We start from the raw sequence: 19,489 nt of genomic DNA on the forward strand, positions 1-19,489 counted from the left end.
GATCTTGTCTGTGTGTGTGTGTGTTGAGTCTAACATAAGAACATAAGAACATAAGAAAGTTTACAAAAGAGAGGAGGCCATTCAGCCCATCTTGCTTGTTTGGTTGTTAGTAGTTTATTGATCCCAGAATCTCATCAAGCAGCTTCTTGAAGGATCCCAGGTTGTCATTTTCAACAACATTACTGGGGAGTTGGTTCTATACCGTCACAATTCTCTGTGTAAAAAAGTGCCTCCTATTTTCTGTTCTGAATGCCCCTTTATCTAATCTCCATTTGTGACCCCTGGTCCTTGTTTCTTTTTTCAGGTCAAAAAAGTCCCCTGGGTCGACATTGTCTATACCTTTTAGGTTCAAGACTGAATAGATTCAATTCTTTTAGCCTGTCTGCATACGACATGCCTTTTAAACCCGGGATAATTCTGGTTGCTCTTCTTTGCACTCTTCCTAGAGCAGCAATATCCTTTTTGTAACAAGGTGACCAGAACTGAACACAATATTCTAGGTGAGGTCTTACTAATGCATTGTAAAGTTTTAACATTACTTCCCTTGATTTAAATTCAACACTTCTCACAATATATCTGAGCATCTTGTTGGCCTTTTTTTATAGCTTCCCCACATTGTCTAGATGAAGACATTTCTGAGTCAACATAAACTCCTAGGTCTTTTTCATAGTTCCCTTCTTCAGTTTCAGTATCTCCCATATGCTATTTATAATGCACATTTTTATTGCCTGCATGCAATATTTTACACTTTTCTCTTTTAAATGTCATTTGCCATGTGTCTGCCCAGTTCTGCATGCTGTCTAGATAATTTTGAATGACCTTTGCTGCTGCAAGTGTTTGCCACTCCTCCTATTTTTGTGTCATTTAACATGATCTTGTCTGTGTGCGTGTGTTTGTGTTGAGTCTCACAGGATCTTGTCTGTGTGTGTGCGTGTGTTTGTGTTGAGTCTCACAGGATCTTGTATGTGTGTGTGTGTTGAGTCTCATAGGATCTTGTGTGTGTGTGTGTTGTCTCATAGGATCTTTGTTTGTGTGTGTGTATGTGTGTGTTGAGTCTCACAGGATCTTGTCTGTGTGTGTGCGTATGTTTGTGTTGAGTCTCACAGGATCTTGTCAGTGTGTGTGCGTATGTTTGTGTTGAGTCTCACAGGATCTTGTCTGTGTGTGTGCGTGTGTTTGTGTTGAGTCTAACAGGATCTTGTCTGTGTGTGTGCGTATGTTTGTGTTGAGTCTCACAGGATCTTATCTGTGTGTGTGCGTATGTTTGTGTTGAGTCTCACAGGATCTTGTCTGTGTGTGTGCATGTGTTTGTGTTGAGTCTCACAGGATCTTGTCTGTGTGTGTGCGTGTGTTTGTGTTGAGTCTCAAAGGATCTTGTCTGTTTGTGTGTGTGTGTTTGTGTTGAGTCTCACAGGATCTTGTCTGTGTGTGTGCGTGTGTTTGTGTTGAGTCTCACAGGATCTTGTCTGTGTGTGTGCGTATGTTTGTGTTTAGTCTCACAGGATCTTGTCTGTGTGTGTGCGTATGTTTGTGTTGAGTCTCACAGGATCTTGTCTGTTTGTGTGCGTGTGTTTGTGTTGAGTCTCACAGGATCTTGTCTGTGTGTGTGCGTGTGTTTGTGTTGAGTCTAACAGGATCTTGTCTGTTTGTGTGTGTGTGTTTGTGTTGAGTCTCACAGGATCTTGTCTGTGTGTGTGCGTATGTTTGTGTTGAGTCTCACAGGATCTTGTCTGTGTGTGTGCGTATGTTTGTGTTGAGTCTCACAGGATCTTGTCTGTTTGTGTGCGTGTGTTTGTGTTGAGTCTCACAGGATCTTGTCTGTGTGTGCGTGTGTTTGTGTTGAGTCTCACTTGATCTTGTCTGTGTGTGTGCGTGTGTTTGTGTTTAGTCTCACAGGATCGTGTCTGTGCATGTGTTTGTGTTGAGTCTCACAGGATCTTGTCTGTGTGTGTGTGTTTGTGTTGAGTCTCACAGGATCTTGTCTGTTTGTGTGCGTGTGTTTGTGTTGAGTCTCACAGGATCTTGTCTGTGTGTGTGTGTTTGTGTTGAGTCTCACAGGATCTTGTCTGTGTGTGTGCGTATGTTTGTGTTGAGTCTCACAGGATCGTGTCCGTGCGTGTGTTTGTGTTGAGTCTCACAGGATCTTGTCTGTGTGTGTGTGTGTGTTGAGTCTCATAGGATCTTGTGTGTGTGTTGTCTCACAGGATCTTTGTTTGTGTGTGTGTATGTGTGTGTTGAGTCGCACAGGATCTTGTCTGTGTGTGTTGCATCTCTGTGATGGGGTACTCCCCGCCCCTGTGCATATTTTGTATTAGTATTATTTATTATGTATTTTATATGACAGCAAAAAGCCAGTGTTTTGATTTATTAATTGGCAGGACAAGCGAGGTGCCTTCTGCCATTATTTGTTATTGTTTTGTGTTTTTAAAATACCTTGTGAGAATGCGTGACTGTCAGCTACTGATTGTTTTAATTGGCTGAGTGTGGCAAAGTAGTTAATAGTGTGCAGGTGCAGGTAATCAAGGAACAGACAGACAATTATAATCCAGGTGCAAAGGTTTGTTTTATTTGGTTTCTATCCAGTGCCTGACGGCAAAACAAACAATAAACAATAAAGCTGGTAAGTAATACAGTGGTGTGTATTACTTACTTTATAATCCCCGGGTTGGTCCCTAAATAATAGTCCCATTTATTGTATCCCCACATTAAACACAAAACACATACACAAGTCAGTTAGTGCGTGAATTAGTGATTGTGGTACAAATACAGTTTATGGTGATATGAGTGCAGTGCTGTTCCAGGTTTGTGCTGGCCTCTGGCAACAGCTCCGGAATGTGTTAGCTGTCTATAATAACAAGCAACAAATAGACAAAACAAACAAACACTTATGTATATTCACAATACAGGTCCTTCTGGGTTCTTTTACCAATAACCAAAATGTAGGAACAGATTACGTCGCTTCAACCCCTACTTATACCGTCACTCATGATCCCTTGGTAAATGATTGCAGCCGCTCCTCCAATCCGCGGCTGGCACATCATTTCCCTTCCGGGTCGATGAGTTAGTGTACTGAAGCTCCGCCCCTTTTCTAAATGACCGACTTCCTTTTAACCCTTGGAACGAAGTGTCAGGCCAAGTAGTCCAGGGTACTCTGTTCCCGTTACTTAGCGCCCTCACAGGTCGGAGGGGGGAGATTTACCACCAAGAATCACTGTCTTTCTGTCACACTGAGTCACGCAGATTATGAAACCCTTGCAAAATGTGACTGTGGAAGGGTGGTGGGTAATTCACTGACACAAGGGAGACACAGATGAACTTGAAACACCGCACATGTGCCCAGTTTCATTATGGGTCTGTAATACCTCTTTTCAGCCCGCAGAGGGCGCTGTTGACTGTGGCCTGCCTACCAACGATGGTACAGACAGAACCACAACAATACCAGAGGCGGTATCGAATGCAAGTGCTCAACAAAAGAATAATCAAAAGTCGAAAGGAAAAAGGAAAATAAAACACAGTAAGCAAAACTACAAATAAAAGGCACTCGGCAGCTTCACCCCGACCGTCGCTACCCGCACGGCCAGGGTCTCCGCCTACACTCGCCGCTCCCTCAGCCTGCTATACAAATGTTTATGGGGTCTGCCCAAGGTTTTCCCTGCTACCGCTATTTATTTTCTCTTTTCGTTTCTTTTCGTTGGGATTTCTTTCCCAGCCATTCTCGGTCCTGGACCAGAGCTTCCACACACTCAGCACGTCTTAGAAGGGCAGACCTGAAGGAACAGCAGAATGTTATTTAATAGGGCCAGCAATCCCCCCGAGGCCCGACTCTCAGCCACTCAGAGAGAAGGAGATCCCACACACCCTCTCTCCCACCTCTCCATGTCACTGCCATGACCAACAGGCGGATATTGACCGGCTGCTGCCCTCTTCCTGCCGCACTTTGAATACATCAAAAGAGTCAATACAGGTCTCCCCCTGTTACAGTGACTCACTACTTTAAAGACCTGCAGCTTTGGCATCTTTAGCTTTGAAAAGTCTGTGTGTGTGCGTGTTTGTGTTGAGTCTCACATGATCTTGTCTGTCGGTGCATGTGTTTGTGTGAGTCTCACATGATCTTGTCTGTCTGTGTGTGTGTGTGTGTTGAGTCTCACAGGATTTGTATTTGATCTCTCTGTTCCAACTGATTGCGGAGCAGCAGGATGACCAGTTGGAGCTGGTGTCTGGCAGTATAGGGGTTCTGAAAAACATGTCTCAAAGAATAGGACAGGAGCAGGAAGAGCAGGATGTGTGAGTAGCAGTGTGCTGCATTGTGCCCTCCATCCAAAGCTTTAATATCAAGACAAAGTGTACCGGGATACAAATGATACACATACTCATTGAGAGAGCCTGTTTCTCAGAAGACTGCTTGTCAAGGTCATCTATTTAATACTTCTGCTTTTTCATGTAGTCATCAGTGTCGTACACATGTAGTCTCATCCACATCAAACAGTCTTGTTATCTTTTACGATTCGAGTAAGATCAAATGTATTTACTTACTTCACAGAGCACAGACTTCGGAGTTGTTGATTTTCTAGCCATTCCAGAAGTAATTGAAACTTAAGCTGCTTTGCATATAAATGCTGCTACATGACACCTCTTAGTATTAAGTAAAACTTATTGCAGAATGCAAACAGCTCCTGGAACCTAAATCCCAATCAGTGGAATAAAATGCTTAAATAATACTGGTGTGGTGTTTCTTTGCCTACGAGACTGACAGTGATTGGTATATATAGGGTTTATTGTATCTCAATACTCCTGTTAATCCGTGTTTTCAATAATTTGTGTTATGATAATCTGTGTGGTTTAATACAGTACATTATCAAAATATATTAGTGCAGAAATCATCTGATCAATGCAGAAGTGGGTATTCACACGCTTTATTAGTATGGAAATAAGCGTATCTGTGCGGAAGAGGACGGTCATCATTTAATTTAATTCAATTCAATTGAGTACAGTACAATGCAAGTCAATGGACAGTACTGTATTGTAGTTACTGAAACCAGTGACAAGCGAGCAGAAAGCAGACTTAAGACTCTTTTAGGCGACAGTCTGAAATAAGAGCAGTTATGACAATTAAAGACTCAGAGCAAGATCAGTGACTTTTTTAAAACTTTTTTTAGTCTCTACCTCTGAACAATGCTGATTATGTACAGTATCTATTTTGACTGTTGTTGGGACATGATATTTTATTTGTATTATTCCATTTTTCGAGTTTTCAATTAATAGCACAGGGATTTCCCAAACAGTAAACTCAATTTCGGTTAATCCATGTTTTTCACTAATTCGGGGCTCAAATCGGTCCGGATCTGCACAGATTAATGGGAGTCTACTGCATAATTATTTCCATTACACAAGAGTAGATGTTAAAACTTCATGCTGATTTGAACTCGGCTCTCGCCAAGATTAGCACCAACTAAGACATAGCTTTACAGTAAACTAATGTGATCCATCTGTGTCTCTGTCCATTTGCATTTCCTTCCATATGATGATGTAGATCTCCTTCTGTCTGGTGTTGATGGCTGAAGTGTAATGCTGGCTCCATGGATCAGTTTATTTGCCTCCCTGGCACATCAGTACACACAGTGGCTGCGATGCTGGCTCTGGGGATCAACCACAGTGCGGTCTCCCCAGTGCATCAGCATGACAACCATCTGGATTGAGCGAAGTAGGGTACATCTCTGGGGTATTCAAGTGGGCACCTTCCGTCCTTGGTGTTTCGTCGACTAGCCCACGACACCTCAAGAAGGCGACGGTGATTCTGGCGTCCCAGCATCACACCCCTCCGTCTCCCACTCAACTCAGCCCAGCTTACTTACCCGTACATCAGCGTTTCTTTCTTTCTATTGTGCTTGAGATCCCAAGCCAGAATCTTTCCGTCTCAACCACAGTCAGTTGCTGCTCTTCTCTGCTGCTTCAGATAAGTTCTTCACTGTGCGACGCAACTCTTGGCCACTGAATCCGACATCTCTGAGAAACCGGGTTGTAGAGTGTGCCACAAATCCTAGACAACCCACCTCCACTGGGTAAACCCAGACTCTCCATCCTCGCTGTTCCGCTTCAGAGGCTAGTTGAGCATACCACAGTTTCTTCCTCTCATGTGCATCATCTACAGCATCCTCCCATGGCACTGTTAACTCTACCAGGTGGACAAGGTGTACTGATCCAGACCACAAGACAATATCTGGTCGAAGGTTAGTGGTGGCAATCTCAGGTGGAAAAATAAGCTGTTGACCAACATCTGTCAGCATTTTCCAGTCTCTAGCAGCTTCCAGTTGTCCTGGGCGAGGATTGGTTTTAACACCTTTTCTTAGTGGTTGCTCTCCTGGGCGGAGGAATGTTGTCTTTTGTGTGTAATGTTTTGATGGACCTGGTGGCAACTTATTGGTCATGTTACACTTGTCTTCCAATGCTAAGGCCAAACATCGCAGCACCTGGTCATGGCACCAAGTAAACAGTCCTTGGCTAAGAGCCACCTTACATCCTGTCAAAATGTGCCTTAATGTTGCAGGTGATGAATACAAAGGACATGAGGGATCCTCTCCTACCCAGATGTTTAGGTTCTGTGGTGATGGGAGAACATCATATGTTGACCTGATGAGGAAACTGATCCTGCTCTGTTCCATTGACCATAGGTCTTGCCGGCCAATCTTGCGTTGTTCCACACTCTCCCATCTCATCCATTCTCCCTGCTTGGCCTGGGAAACGGCCTTTACGCACCTCATCCTCTCCTCCTGCTTGTGCACCTCGTCGACTACCAGCTTCCTCCGTTGGGCTGCCTTGTGCCATGTAGGAGGAGCTGAACTGAGACCAAGACCCCCTCTTCCATGCTGAACTTGCCCTATGATATCACCAATTCGAAGGGCAGCCTTCTAGGACAGCTAAACGTTTTGTGAGACTCAACACAAACATACGCACACACACTGACAAGATCCTGTGAGACTCAACACAAACACACGCACACACACAGACAAGATCCTGTGAGACTCAACACAAACATACGCACACACAGAGACAAGATCCTGTGAGACTCAACACAAACACACGCACACACACAGACAAGATCCTGTGAGACTCAACACAAACATACGCACACACACAGACAAGATTTGACAACAGAAGACTCGTACACAGTCAGTGGCCACAGCAACCTCGGCAGTAGACCAAACTGACAGCACCAGAGTTTTAGTTTGCCTGGTAAAGCGCTGCTGTCTATGCTCTTCAACCCTTCCACTGCTTGTTGTCTAACTTCTCCCACATGAACTGTGTCCTTTAGATCCCCGTCGTACCATCTCCCAAGACTTTTCACTGGCTTCTCAGACACTGTTGGTATTGCGTCACCATTAATGAAGAACATTTTATCTACTACTTTACCTTTAATTATAGAGATGCTCCTTGATTTAGTGGGCTTGAATTGCATTCATGCCCATTCAGTGTTATTGGTTAATTTTCCCAATAACCGATTAGTGCAGGCTACTGTTGTAGTCACGGTTGTCATGTCATCCATGTATGCTCAAATTGGTGGTAGTCGCATTCCAGAAGCCAAGCGCTCTCCTCCCACTACCCATTTTGATGCCCTAATGATTACTTCCATTGCCATGGTAAAAGCCAGTGGAGAAATGGTGCATCCTGCCATTATTCCAACTTCTAGACATTTCCATGTAGTGTTGAATTCTGAAGTTGAAAAACTATTATCATCGGTACACTGAAAAAATCAAATGCTGCCCAAAGAAGTTCATGTGGCACTGAACTATAAAATAAACTTCATTATACTGCAGTGGCATTTTAGCAGTATTAGCAGTAAAGTTAGTAGTTAGATATGTTTATTTCACCAAAATCTCTCCAGTTTTATCAAAAAATAGTTAGATGAAGCAAAAATGTAAAAATCCCACAATATCACGAAATGGAAATTATTATCAATATCGATGTCACTATTATAACAGCAATATTCAAGAGGAGGTTAGATAGATTCAAAGATGAGGTTAAATGTATAAGAGACACAGAAGGCAAAATGATTGACGAAGAAAAAAAAATAGCAAATATATTAAATGATTACTTTTCACAGGTTTTTACAAAGAAGGAAACGGACAACATGCCCCACGTGTCGACCTGTTCCTATCCAGTTTTAAATAATGTTAGCATAACAGAGGCAGAAGTATTAAAGGGACTAGGAGCTCTTAAAATAAACAAATCCCCTGGGCCGGATGAGATCCTCCCAATAGTACTCAAAGAAATGAAAGAAGTTATTTACAAACCGCTAACCAAGATCATGCAACAGTCTCTTGACACAGGGGTTGTACCGACAGACTGGAAAATTGCAAACATAATACCGATCCACAAAAAGGGAGACAAAACCGAACCAGGTAACTACAGACCAATAAGCCTGACTTCTATTATATGTAAACTTATGGAAACTATAATAAGATCTAAAATAGAAAATTACCTATATGGTAACAATATCCTGGGAGACTGTCAGCATGGTTTTAGGAAAGGGAGATCGTGTCTAACTGACCTGCTTGATTTTTTTGAGGATGCAACATTGACAATGGATAATTGCAAAGCATACGACATGGTTTATTTAGATTTCCAGAAAGCTTTTGACAGTCCCGCATAAAAGATTAATTCTCAAACTGAACGCAGTAGGGATTCAAGGAAATGCATGCACATGGATTAGGGAGTGGTTAACATGTAGAAAACAGAAAGTACTGATTAGAGGAGAAACCTCAAAATGGAGCGAGGTAACCAGTGGTGTACCACAGGGATCAGTATTAGGTCCTCTGCTATTCCTAATCTACATTAATGATTTAGATTCTGGTATAGTAAGCAAACTTGTTAAATTTGCAGATGACACAAAAATAGGAGGAGTGGCAAACACTGTTGCAGCAGCAAAGGTCATTCAAAATGATCTAGACAGCATTAAGAACTGGGCAGACACATGGGAAATGACATTTAATAGAGAAAAGTGTAAAGTATTGCATGCAGGCAATAAAAATGTACATTATAAATATCATATGGGAGATACTGAAATTGAAGAAGGGAACTATGAAAAAACCTAGGACTTTATGTTGACTCAGAAATGTCTTCATCATCTGGGGAAGCTATAAAAAAGGCCAACAAGATGCTCAGATATATTATGAGAAGTGTTGAATTTAAATCAAGGGAAGTAATGTTAAAACTTTACAATGCATTAGTAATACCTCACCTAGAATATTGTGTTCAGTTCTGGTCACCTCGTTACAAAAAGGATATTGCTGCTCTAGAAAGAGTGCAAAGAAGAGCAACCAGAATTATCCTGGGTTTAAAAGGCATGTCAAATGCAGACAGGCTAAAAGAATTTAATCTATTCAGTCTTGAACAAAGAAGACTATGCGGCGATCTGATTCAAACATTCAAAATCCTAAAAGGAATAGACAGTGTCGACCCAGGGGACTTTTTTGACCTGAAAAAAGAAACAAGGACCAGGGGTCACAAATGGAGATTAGATAAAGGGGCATTCAGAACAGAAAATAGGAGGCACTTTTTTACACAGAGAATTGTGAGGGTCTGGAACCAACTCCCCAGTAATGTTGTTGAAGCTGACACCCTGGGATCCTTCAAGAAGCTGCTTGATGAGATTCTGGGATCAATAAGCTACTAACAACCAAACGAACAAGATGGGCTGAATGGCCTCCTCTGGTTTGTAAACTTTCTTATGTTCTTATGTAGCGAAAGGGGAAGTCTTTGGACTGGGAAGTCGGTCAGCCAAGATGAGACTCCATTGCAGGAATGTATTGACCCGGAAGGTAAACGAGGTAGCAGCTGCAGGCAATAGAGACAGCTGAAATCGTTTACCAAGGGGTCATGCGTGATAGTATAAAGGAGCCGGAGAATCGTAAATCTTTTCCTTCACTTGGTTTAGAGATACGAGGAACTGGAAGGACCGGGAGATTTCCCTAAATAAAAAGAAAGAGTTTGTGAGTGTTTTGTTTGTTCGTTTCTGTTTAGTAACTGTCTGTGTTTTTGTTATATAGCACTAGACGGCTAAACACGAATCCGGAGCTGTCGCTAAGGGCCAGCACACAACCGGATCAACACAGCACTACAGTCATAGTTAACATTGTTATCACCACTTGTCCACAACTATAGCACGTATTATATTGTATTTCACCACAACACTGAGAGCACTCACTTTGGACTTGATCGTGATTGTGTGTGTATGTAATTGTGTTGGTTAGTACTGTGCTTATTGTTTACGGGACTGCAACCCTTTTTCACTACTATGCAATACACATTGTTGTGTATTGCCAGCTCATTCTGACGTCTTACAGGTTCCATGGCCTATAGCTGACAAGGGGAAGTACTCTATTTTTGAGGGTGATCACACTCCCTCTTAGGTGTCTCCTCCTGTACACCCGGACTTTCTTTCTGAGGTCAATTCATCCTGGGGTCACCTGGCTACAGCCCCTGCTGCTTCACGTTCCTTGGGGACGCTGTATAGCTTTCATGAGGCAGAAAAGCTTGGCTTAACTAATTTGATGTTATTACATCACTGGTTTTGAACAAAGACGCTACCTGCCTGAATAAACAATGCAGGGTTTTGGGGTCTATTCTTAAGAAGGCTTACTCAGCTGGTGCATTCGCCACACGTTTGGGCAACTACAACAGTATCTTTCAGAGAGCCACAGACCCACACCACAGCATCTCGAGGAACTGCAGCTGGTGAATAAGAACCTGCTCCGTATATCAAAGTTCAACAGACAGGCAGTGGGCAGGAACCTGGCTGCAATAACAGCCGCAAGAAGGCAGCTCTAGCTGTACCAAGCATGTATAGCGGATGGGGACAAAGCACCATTGCTGGATACTCCCATTACTCCAGGACATACTTTTGGTCCTGCAGTAGAAGATTTGCTGCAGCGCTCTCTCCGGGCGTGAGAATCTACGAAGGAACTGGTGTGTCTGCTTCCCAAGAGGCCTCCTCCAACACCAAATTGGCCAAGGTTCCAGCAGCCTCAGAGACCGGCACAGCCGGCTTCTCCTAAAGCCAGGGGGGTTTTCACAATCGATCCGTGGCTACGCAAAGGGGAAACTTCAATAAGTTCTGCTGCCAACCGCAAAGGCAAAACCCCAAATGAAACAGCAGCCCTAGCAATTTGCTGCCACAGGCCCAGGGCCCCTTTTCAGGGAGTACTGGCATCAATGCACCACGGACACCTGGGGTGCTCAATACTGTATAGACCGGCTATTCTCTACAATTCAGACACGGTCCCCCTCCCTTTCGGAGCGAGACTACAATGTTAGTCACGGACCCGCAAGACATGATGATGTTGTCTCAGGAGGTGACAGCCCGCTACAGAAGCACAGTTCATCCTCTTCTTTTGTAAGAAGGGTTTTACTCCCAGTACTTCCTGTTGACTAAGCGGGATGGTAGCCTCAGACCAATCCTGGACCTCAGACAGGTCAACCTGTATCTGAGTCGATGGAGATTCAAAATGTTGACTATGCAGCAGCTGTTGTAGTCAATAAGGCCCGGTGACTAGTTCACCATGGTGGACTTAAAGGATGCTTATTTTCACATCCCCATAAGACCAGGGGACAGGAGGTACCTCAGGTTCGCTTTCCAAGCCTGCAGCTCTGGGTCTGGCCCCAGAACAGCAATGTTTGAGCCATCTGGGGTTATCTAATAGGGTCATTGACACCTTACAGAATGCAGTGTCCATGTGTTCCCAGTATGGGTACAAGTGGGGCGTGTTTCAAACGTGGTGTCTGCCTAAGGGTTTTGACCCCACGACCTGTCCCATGGCATTTGTACAAGATATATCTGATGAGGGGAAATCCTTTTGCAAGAGGGAAATAGGTCATTTTGTTACGTGCACAAATAATTTACTATCCGACATTTTATTTTGCTTGTTGAGTTTCAACACAGAACACGGTCCATGATAGTACTTGTAAAAACTTTTGACGCGCAGAATTTTATAATGAAAAAACTTGCTTATAGTAATCGTTTACTAATTTATAAAAATATAGTATAGCGATTGTTTTTAGCAAATATATTATCTACTATCTACTCACGTCTTAAAAAAAAATAAAAAAATAAAGGGTCTTTAGTAAACTGAAATCTTAGCGGCCTAAATTGAAGAAGGCCTATAAGATAAAGGCGTAAACCTAGTCCACTTTATTACTTCCTTCTAATTTATTTTACAGTAAACAGGTCTACTGTATTTGATTTTGCACGACAGCAAAACATATACAGAGGCCATGCTTCCTCTTCTCTTTCTCCAAACTCGCACTTGAAGTACTAAAAATAACACAGCCAAAAACGAAAAAAAAAAGTTTGTTTTATTTTCTAAATAAAAAAAACATCTTTATTGTTTTACTTAATTTATTCGTAAAATATTCTTGTACATAAGGTGTTTTTCGGAGCGAGGGGTGGGCTTCTCGAACGTGCAGCCGTCATAGAGGGATAAATATGGGAGCTTGCCTCGCGCAATGAATGAAGCCAGGCATGCCACAGGGCGCCCCTGGGGCCTAAACCTGGCCAGTACAGACGTGGATTACAGTAACCACAGACCTACATGCCATTTGCAGAAATGTAAGGTTTGTTGACAAAAGTATGTAAGAGTTTTTGAGCAAAATAAGTGAGAAAATCTGTCCTGAAGTTAGGAATGACCAACAATTTGATATATTTTTTAGTATGTCTGAGGATTTAGCCTCTGGCATCACTGAAAAACATAAAATATATAGATTGGATAGATTGACTTAATTAAAATAAATAAAGAAAGAATAAATACAAGTAACATACACTAAACTATACTGAAAGATCGCCTTTTAAAAACAAATGAACATCAACTGAAAACAAACAGAAAATAAAGAAAACACAAAAACATTAAATTACCTATGGCGTTTCAAAGAGTCCTCCGATAGAAAGTGTACACCCCCGTTACTGAACGAACAAGTGGAGATACCTAGGGTGTGCGTGGAGGGTTAAAAAAAAAAAAAGTAACATCGTTGTCATGGTTCAAAAACAGCCGGGGGGTTTGTTCGAGATCTCAACATGTAAATTAAGCAAAGGTGTTTTATGACCCTGATTTACAAAGACAGGAAACATCCTCAATAGTTCAAAGCGGTGTCAGCACCCCTATTCAACTGTTCTGGACTTGTTTTGAGGCTGCCTGACCCGACTCCACAGACGTGTCAAACATAAACAGAAGAGCCAATACAAGGAATCTATTAACCCTAAAATAAAGTGCACGTATATATGGGTACTGCTTCTTTGTATGTTTTTCGCATGGCTTCTAAATATATTATTCTTTGGGGGTTGTATTCTGTAAGAATGTGAAACAGCTAGTTTAGAGATATGCTGATTGTGGTGTTATGTTTAACAGGAATCTTTCTGTTTTAAAACAGCTAGTTTAGAGATATGCTGATTTTCTTTATACATACCGTGGTTAACGTTGAAATGATTCCCTTTGTAAAGGGTATTTTGTATCCTCTTTATGCAATATGCTTTGTTGTTCTCATTCATACTGTTTGTAAATTCCCAGTCATTCTACAAGTTAATGTATGCTTGGTTTAATCTTTCTTCTTTTATAGCATATCTATTATAATTTGCCACCAAGAAATCTTAATCTGACAGAAAATAAACAATTCCAAAATAAATGAGGCCCAAATAACTTCTGTAGAGAATTATTTTTCTATCCACATGTATGAAATATACCACAAAGGTGTTTGATAAGATTTTCAGGTATTTTAAGTATGTCATTTTGTTTCAAGATCTAAAATTAATATGTTAAAATAATGCAAATACTTAGTTAAACAGTAAAATCTTGAACATTATAACATACAGGCAATATCATGTTAAGTTAGATCATATAAAGTGTATCATAAAAAGACAACCATATCACATTTGCAGCTGCCTATCCACCCAGTAAAATCAGAAACGCGGTACTAAAAACATGTTTTTTTTACCTAATGTCCGACCATTTGTGATTTTAAAAGAATTTCTGACCTCCATTCAATCAATTCAAAGATAAGCGTTCATAGTTTGTTGCTGCTTACATCTGAACTAAAATATTTGTAACAAACTTGAACACTGTCTACAATTATAGACTATAATTGAACAGCAGAGATGTACAGTGCCTTGCGAAAGTATTCGGCCCCCTTGAACTTTGCGACCTTTTGCCACATTTCAGGCTTCAAACATAAAGATATGAAACTGTAATTTTTTGTGAAGAATCAAAAACAAGTGGGACACAATCATGAAGTGGAACGAAATTTATTGGATATTTCAAACTTTTTTAACAAATAAAAAACTGAAAAATTGGGCGTGCAAAATTATTCAGCCCCTTTACTTTCAGTGCAGCAAACTCTCTCCAGAAGTTCAGTGAGGATCTCTGAATGATCCAATGTTGACCTAAATGACTAATGATGATAAATAGAATCCACCTGTGTGTAATCAAGTCTCCGTATAAATGCACCTGCACTGTGATAGTCTCAGAGGTCCGTTTAAAGCGCAGAGAGCATCATGAAGAACAAGGAACACACCAGGCAGGTCCGAGATACTGTTGTGGAGAAGTTTAAAGCCGGATTTGGATACAAAAAGATTTCCCAAGCTTTAAACATCCCAAGGAGCACTGTGCAAGCGATAATATTGAAATGGAAGGAGTATCAGACCACTGCAAATCTACCAAGACCTGGCCGTCCCTCTAAACTTTCAGCTCATACAAGGAGAAGACTGATCAGAGATGCAGCCAAGAGGCCCATGATCACTCTGGATGAACTGCAGAGATCTACAGCTGAGGTGGGAGACTCTGTCCATAGGACAACAATCAGTCGTATACTGCACAAATCTGGCCTTTATGGAAGAGTGGCAAGAAGAAAGCCATTTCTTAAAGATATCCATAAAAAGTGTCGTTTACAGTTTGCCACAAGCCACCTGGGAGACACACCAAACATGTGGAAGAAGGTGCTCTGGTCAGATGAAACCAAAATCGAACTTTTTGGCAACAATGCAAAACGTTATGTTTGGCGTAAAAGCAACACAGCTCATCACCCTGAACACACCATCCCCACTGTCAAACATGGTGGTGGCAGCATCATGGTTTGGGCCTGCTTTTCTTCAGCAGGGACAGGGAAGATGGTTAAAATTGATGGGAAGATGGATGGAGCCAAATACAGGACCATTCTGGAAGAAAACCTGATGGAGTCTGCAAAAGACCTGAGACTGGGACGGAGATTTGTCTTCCAACAAGACAATGATCCAAAACATAAAGCAAAATCTACAATGGAATGGTTCACAAATAAACATATCCAGGTGTTAGAATGGCCAAGTCAAAGTCCAGACCTGAATCCAATCGAGAATCTGTGGAAAGAACTGAAAACTGCTGTTCACAAATGCTCTCCATCCAACCTCACTGAGCTCGAGCTGTTTTGCAAGGAGGAATGGGCAAAAATTTCAGTCTCTCGATGTGCAAAACTGATAGAGACATACCCCAAGCGACTTACAGCTGTAATCGCAGCAAAAGGTGGCGCTACAAAGTATTAACTTAAGGGGGCTGAATAATTTTGCACGCCCAATTTTTCAGTTTTTTATTTGTTAAAAAAGTTTGAAATATCCAATAAATTTCGTTCCACTTCATGATTGTGTCCCACTTGTTGATTCTTCACAAAAAATTACAGTTTCATATCTTTATGTTTGAAGCCTGAAATGTGGCAAAAGGTCGCAAAGTTCAAGGGGGCCTAATACTTTCGCAAGGCACTGTATTTATTTATTTGTGTATTTATTACTTTCATCGCTTTGTAAATGTTTTCATCTTAACTAAAATAATTGTAATTATTAAAGAATTGAATTTACACACAAACAGCCGACATTGAAAGATTATCATTTGTTTTTGTTTTAGAACTTTATTTTAAAATAATTAGAGAACCTGTATACAGTAGATAGAAAGGTCCCGTATTCAAATATCAACCAACAGCCTTGTGGGAACAGTCCATGCATTACCCTTGAGCAAGGTACTTTACTTAGATTGCTCCAGTAAAAACCCAACTGTATAAATGGGTAATTGTATGTAAAAATAATGTGATATCTTGTAACAATTGGAAGTCGTCCTGGATAAGGGCGTCTGCTAAGAAATAAATAATAAATAATTACACAGTGAACAGCACACCCCATGTCTACCTCCCCGAAAAAAGAACAGGCTCATTAGACTTTTCACAGTTAGATAAGGTTATTTTTCACTGTAATAGTTTAAAATATTATAAATTGATTAAGAAGTCTTTATGTAAGACATATTCTTCTGAAGGATAGTAGTTAAGACTATTATTTAAGAAAAATCTCTTACTAAATAAAAAAAACTGTTTTTTTTTCCTTTTTTTCTATGGCTGCTTCTTTCTTTTTGGCCAAAAGACAGGGTCTGTTCACCTTGATCCCCATAACCCTGCTGCTTGGTCAAAAAACAGATTCTCTTCCTTCTTTATCTATAATTTCTTACTAGTCCTGAGAAACCCCAAAATATATTCAGTTTTAACAGAAAAAGATGACCCTGACTCCTAATCATGTATTAAGCCAAAGAATGTAGTGGTCAAATTTTTTAGTTTCAAAAATAACATTAACTAGGTTTTTGGAGTTCTCTGTAATGTTAATAGAAACCATTATGCAAATACAAGTGTATTATGGATAGGCTCCTAAAAAACCCTAAATCCTTTACAATTCAGCCTGTGCTAACCTTTATTGGATTCAAAAACAACTTTAAATCGTTTTTTAGAATACGTTGTAATATTAAAATCAACCTTTAGATAGAACCATGTGTACACAGTTACCTACCACGGCCTGGAAATCCAACAGAAATTTAGGGCCCAGCACATTCAAAACCTACTATTATGGGTTAATTTTCAGTGTAGTATGGGTATAATATATGAATATGAAACTCTTTCATATGTTTATGGACTCTCTGTTTGTTAATAACTTCCTGGTTACTTTTTACAGAGAGTCTTGAGCATAATCAAAAATGTTTAGGATTTTCTGTTTCTTAATAACCCCTGTTATTGTTACGAAAGGTCTCGAACATAGTCAAAAAAAAAAACAAAAAAAAAAAACACTACAATGCAATTTGCTTTTTCTTCTTTTTTCTGTCTTTCTCTTTTCTTTGTGATAATCTATAAACTAGGGGTACAATACACACCATTTTTAGGGGAGGGGTATTTTTGACGGACGTCCGGTTAAAGTCAGAAAAAAAGGGACGGGTCATAAATCACTCAAAAGCGTGGGGGGAAAAAGGGGAGGGTTTTAAGGGCCCTAAATCAACCAAAGCTTGGGGGAAAGGGGAGGGGCTTGAGGGCCCTAAATCAACCGACGTGTGGGAGAAAGGGGCGTGGCGTAATGGCCATAAATCACCCAGGGGTTAGAAAGGGATGGGGCTTAAGGTCATAAATCAACCAATGGGGCGTGGTTATGGTCATAAATCAATCAAAGGGGCAGGGCTTAGAAAAGTGACTGAAGGGTAGCAATTGTTTACTTTAGGTTACACTCCTACTCATGACTCCCGTTCCGCTTCTGAACACACCAACCTTGATCAGCCAAAGCTGCAGGTTTTTATACATGTGACCGTCTCCAAATTAGTAATAAATTAATCAGTCTGGAGACATTCTGCACGAGTTTAGCATGCTGTCAAACAACAATAACAAAACATTGTGTTTTTACACACTTAAACAATGCATTCAAATAATAATAATACAATACAATACACAGTGCTGTAACGTGTTTCTTTTAAAACTGCACATTTGAGACCTATGTAGTGAATGGAAGTACAAAATGGCCAAATGATCTATGGAATTATTTTGTTAACTGAAATTATTTTGAAGGAAATACAGCTACAAATGGCATTATATATCCTTTTAACCCATCCCTTATCTTATGTTTTTCCTGGTCTAATGATTCTGCGGTAGTAGGATGTGGCCCCTTTAAGAGTGTTGAGTGTTTAAAAGGCATGTCGTATGCAGACAGGCTAAAAGAATTGAATCTATTCAGTCTTGAACAAAGAAGACTACGAGGTGATCTGATTCAAAATCCTAAAAGGTATAGACAATGTCAACCCAGGGGACTTCTTTGACCTGAAAAAAGAAACAAGGACCAGGGATCACAAATGGAGATTAGATAAAGGGGCATTCAGAACAGAAAATAGGAGGCACTTTTTTACACAGAGAATTGTGAGGGTCTGGAACCAACTCCCCCAGTAATGTTGTTGAAGCTGACACCCTGGGATCCTTCAGGAAGCTGCTTGATAAGATTCTGGGATCAATAAGCTACTAACAACCAACCAAGAAAGATGAGCCGAATAGCCTCCTCTCGTTTGTAAACTTTCTTATGTTCTTATGTCAGTGTCTCTAGATAATGGTGAGGGCTCTACATCCTTAGAGAAATATAGAAATGTTTATTGTGATAAGCTCTGTCTCTCTGTTATGATTTTAACAGGTTAGTTGACCAATTCATTATATTATTACATGCCCCTCACAAGATGAAGTTTATTAACCCTTTTAGAAGTATACAGAGACATTTTACAGTTTCCCCATGATCCCTTTTTAAAGGTTTGCCATAGTAAAAGCCTATCAAAGTGTTACAAAACACAGGGAAAGCATGGCAAAGCAGAGGTAAGCATTGTAAATGCATAGTATTACCATGCAAAAATATCATGCAAAATACTCTGAGAAACATTTATAAGGGTTTTCCCATGGGTATGTTATGCATATATCATAGTTGACCATGTTTTTTAATATGCTCATGAATGGGATGATATTAGGTTATTTTGGCAAATGTTTATTTCTAATTCTATTACATGCAGTCGCAGACAAAAGTATCGGCACTCTACACTGCTAGGGCAAAGCATCTAATAGGCTGTAAAGTAGGTCAGTCATTAGGGGAAGCAACTGGTTCGTTACTCACAGGAAAGAAAGCCAGAATTCTCCAGGTGAGATAACCCAGAAAGTGCAAGCAAGGCCTGCAAACACCAAAGGAACATTGTGCGCCCTAGAGACAGTCTAAAAAGAGCAACCATACTAATCCTAGGATGAAAAGGACTGAGCTACGAAGACAGGCTGAAAGAAGTGAATCTGTTTAGCCTGGAACAAAGAATCAATTGGGACATGATTGAAGTCTTTAAAATCTTAAAAGGAGCTGACATAGTTAACCCAAACCAATATGTAAAGTGCAGTTTATATTGCTTATATAAACTGCAGTTTATAGTGCAGTTTATATTGCTTATGACTGAACCTGCATACAACTTATATATGGATAAAAAATAAACTATACGCAAATTACGTCTCAAATGTGGTATAGTAGAATAGTTTAGAAGCAGTCTATGCTGACCGTGTGAGTCTCACATTTATTGAGCTATTTAAATACACATGGCCTCAGTCGACTTTAACATCAGCTGTATACGTCCTATCAGTTAAGAAGAAGCAGAAAGGCTGGTTTGTTGCATTGCAC

This window comes from Acipenser ruthenus, chromosome 12 (genome assembly GCF_902713425.1).
Source record: "Acipenser ruthenus chromosome 12, fAciRut3.2 maternal haplotype, whole genome shotgun sequence".
NCBI classification, from domain to species: domain Eukaryota; kingdom Metazoa; phylum Chordata; class Actinopteri; order Acipenseriformes; family Acipenseridae; genus Acipenser; species Acipenser ruthenus.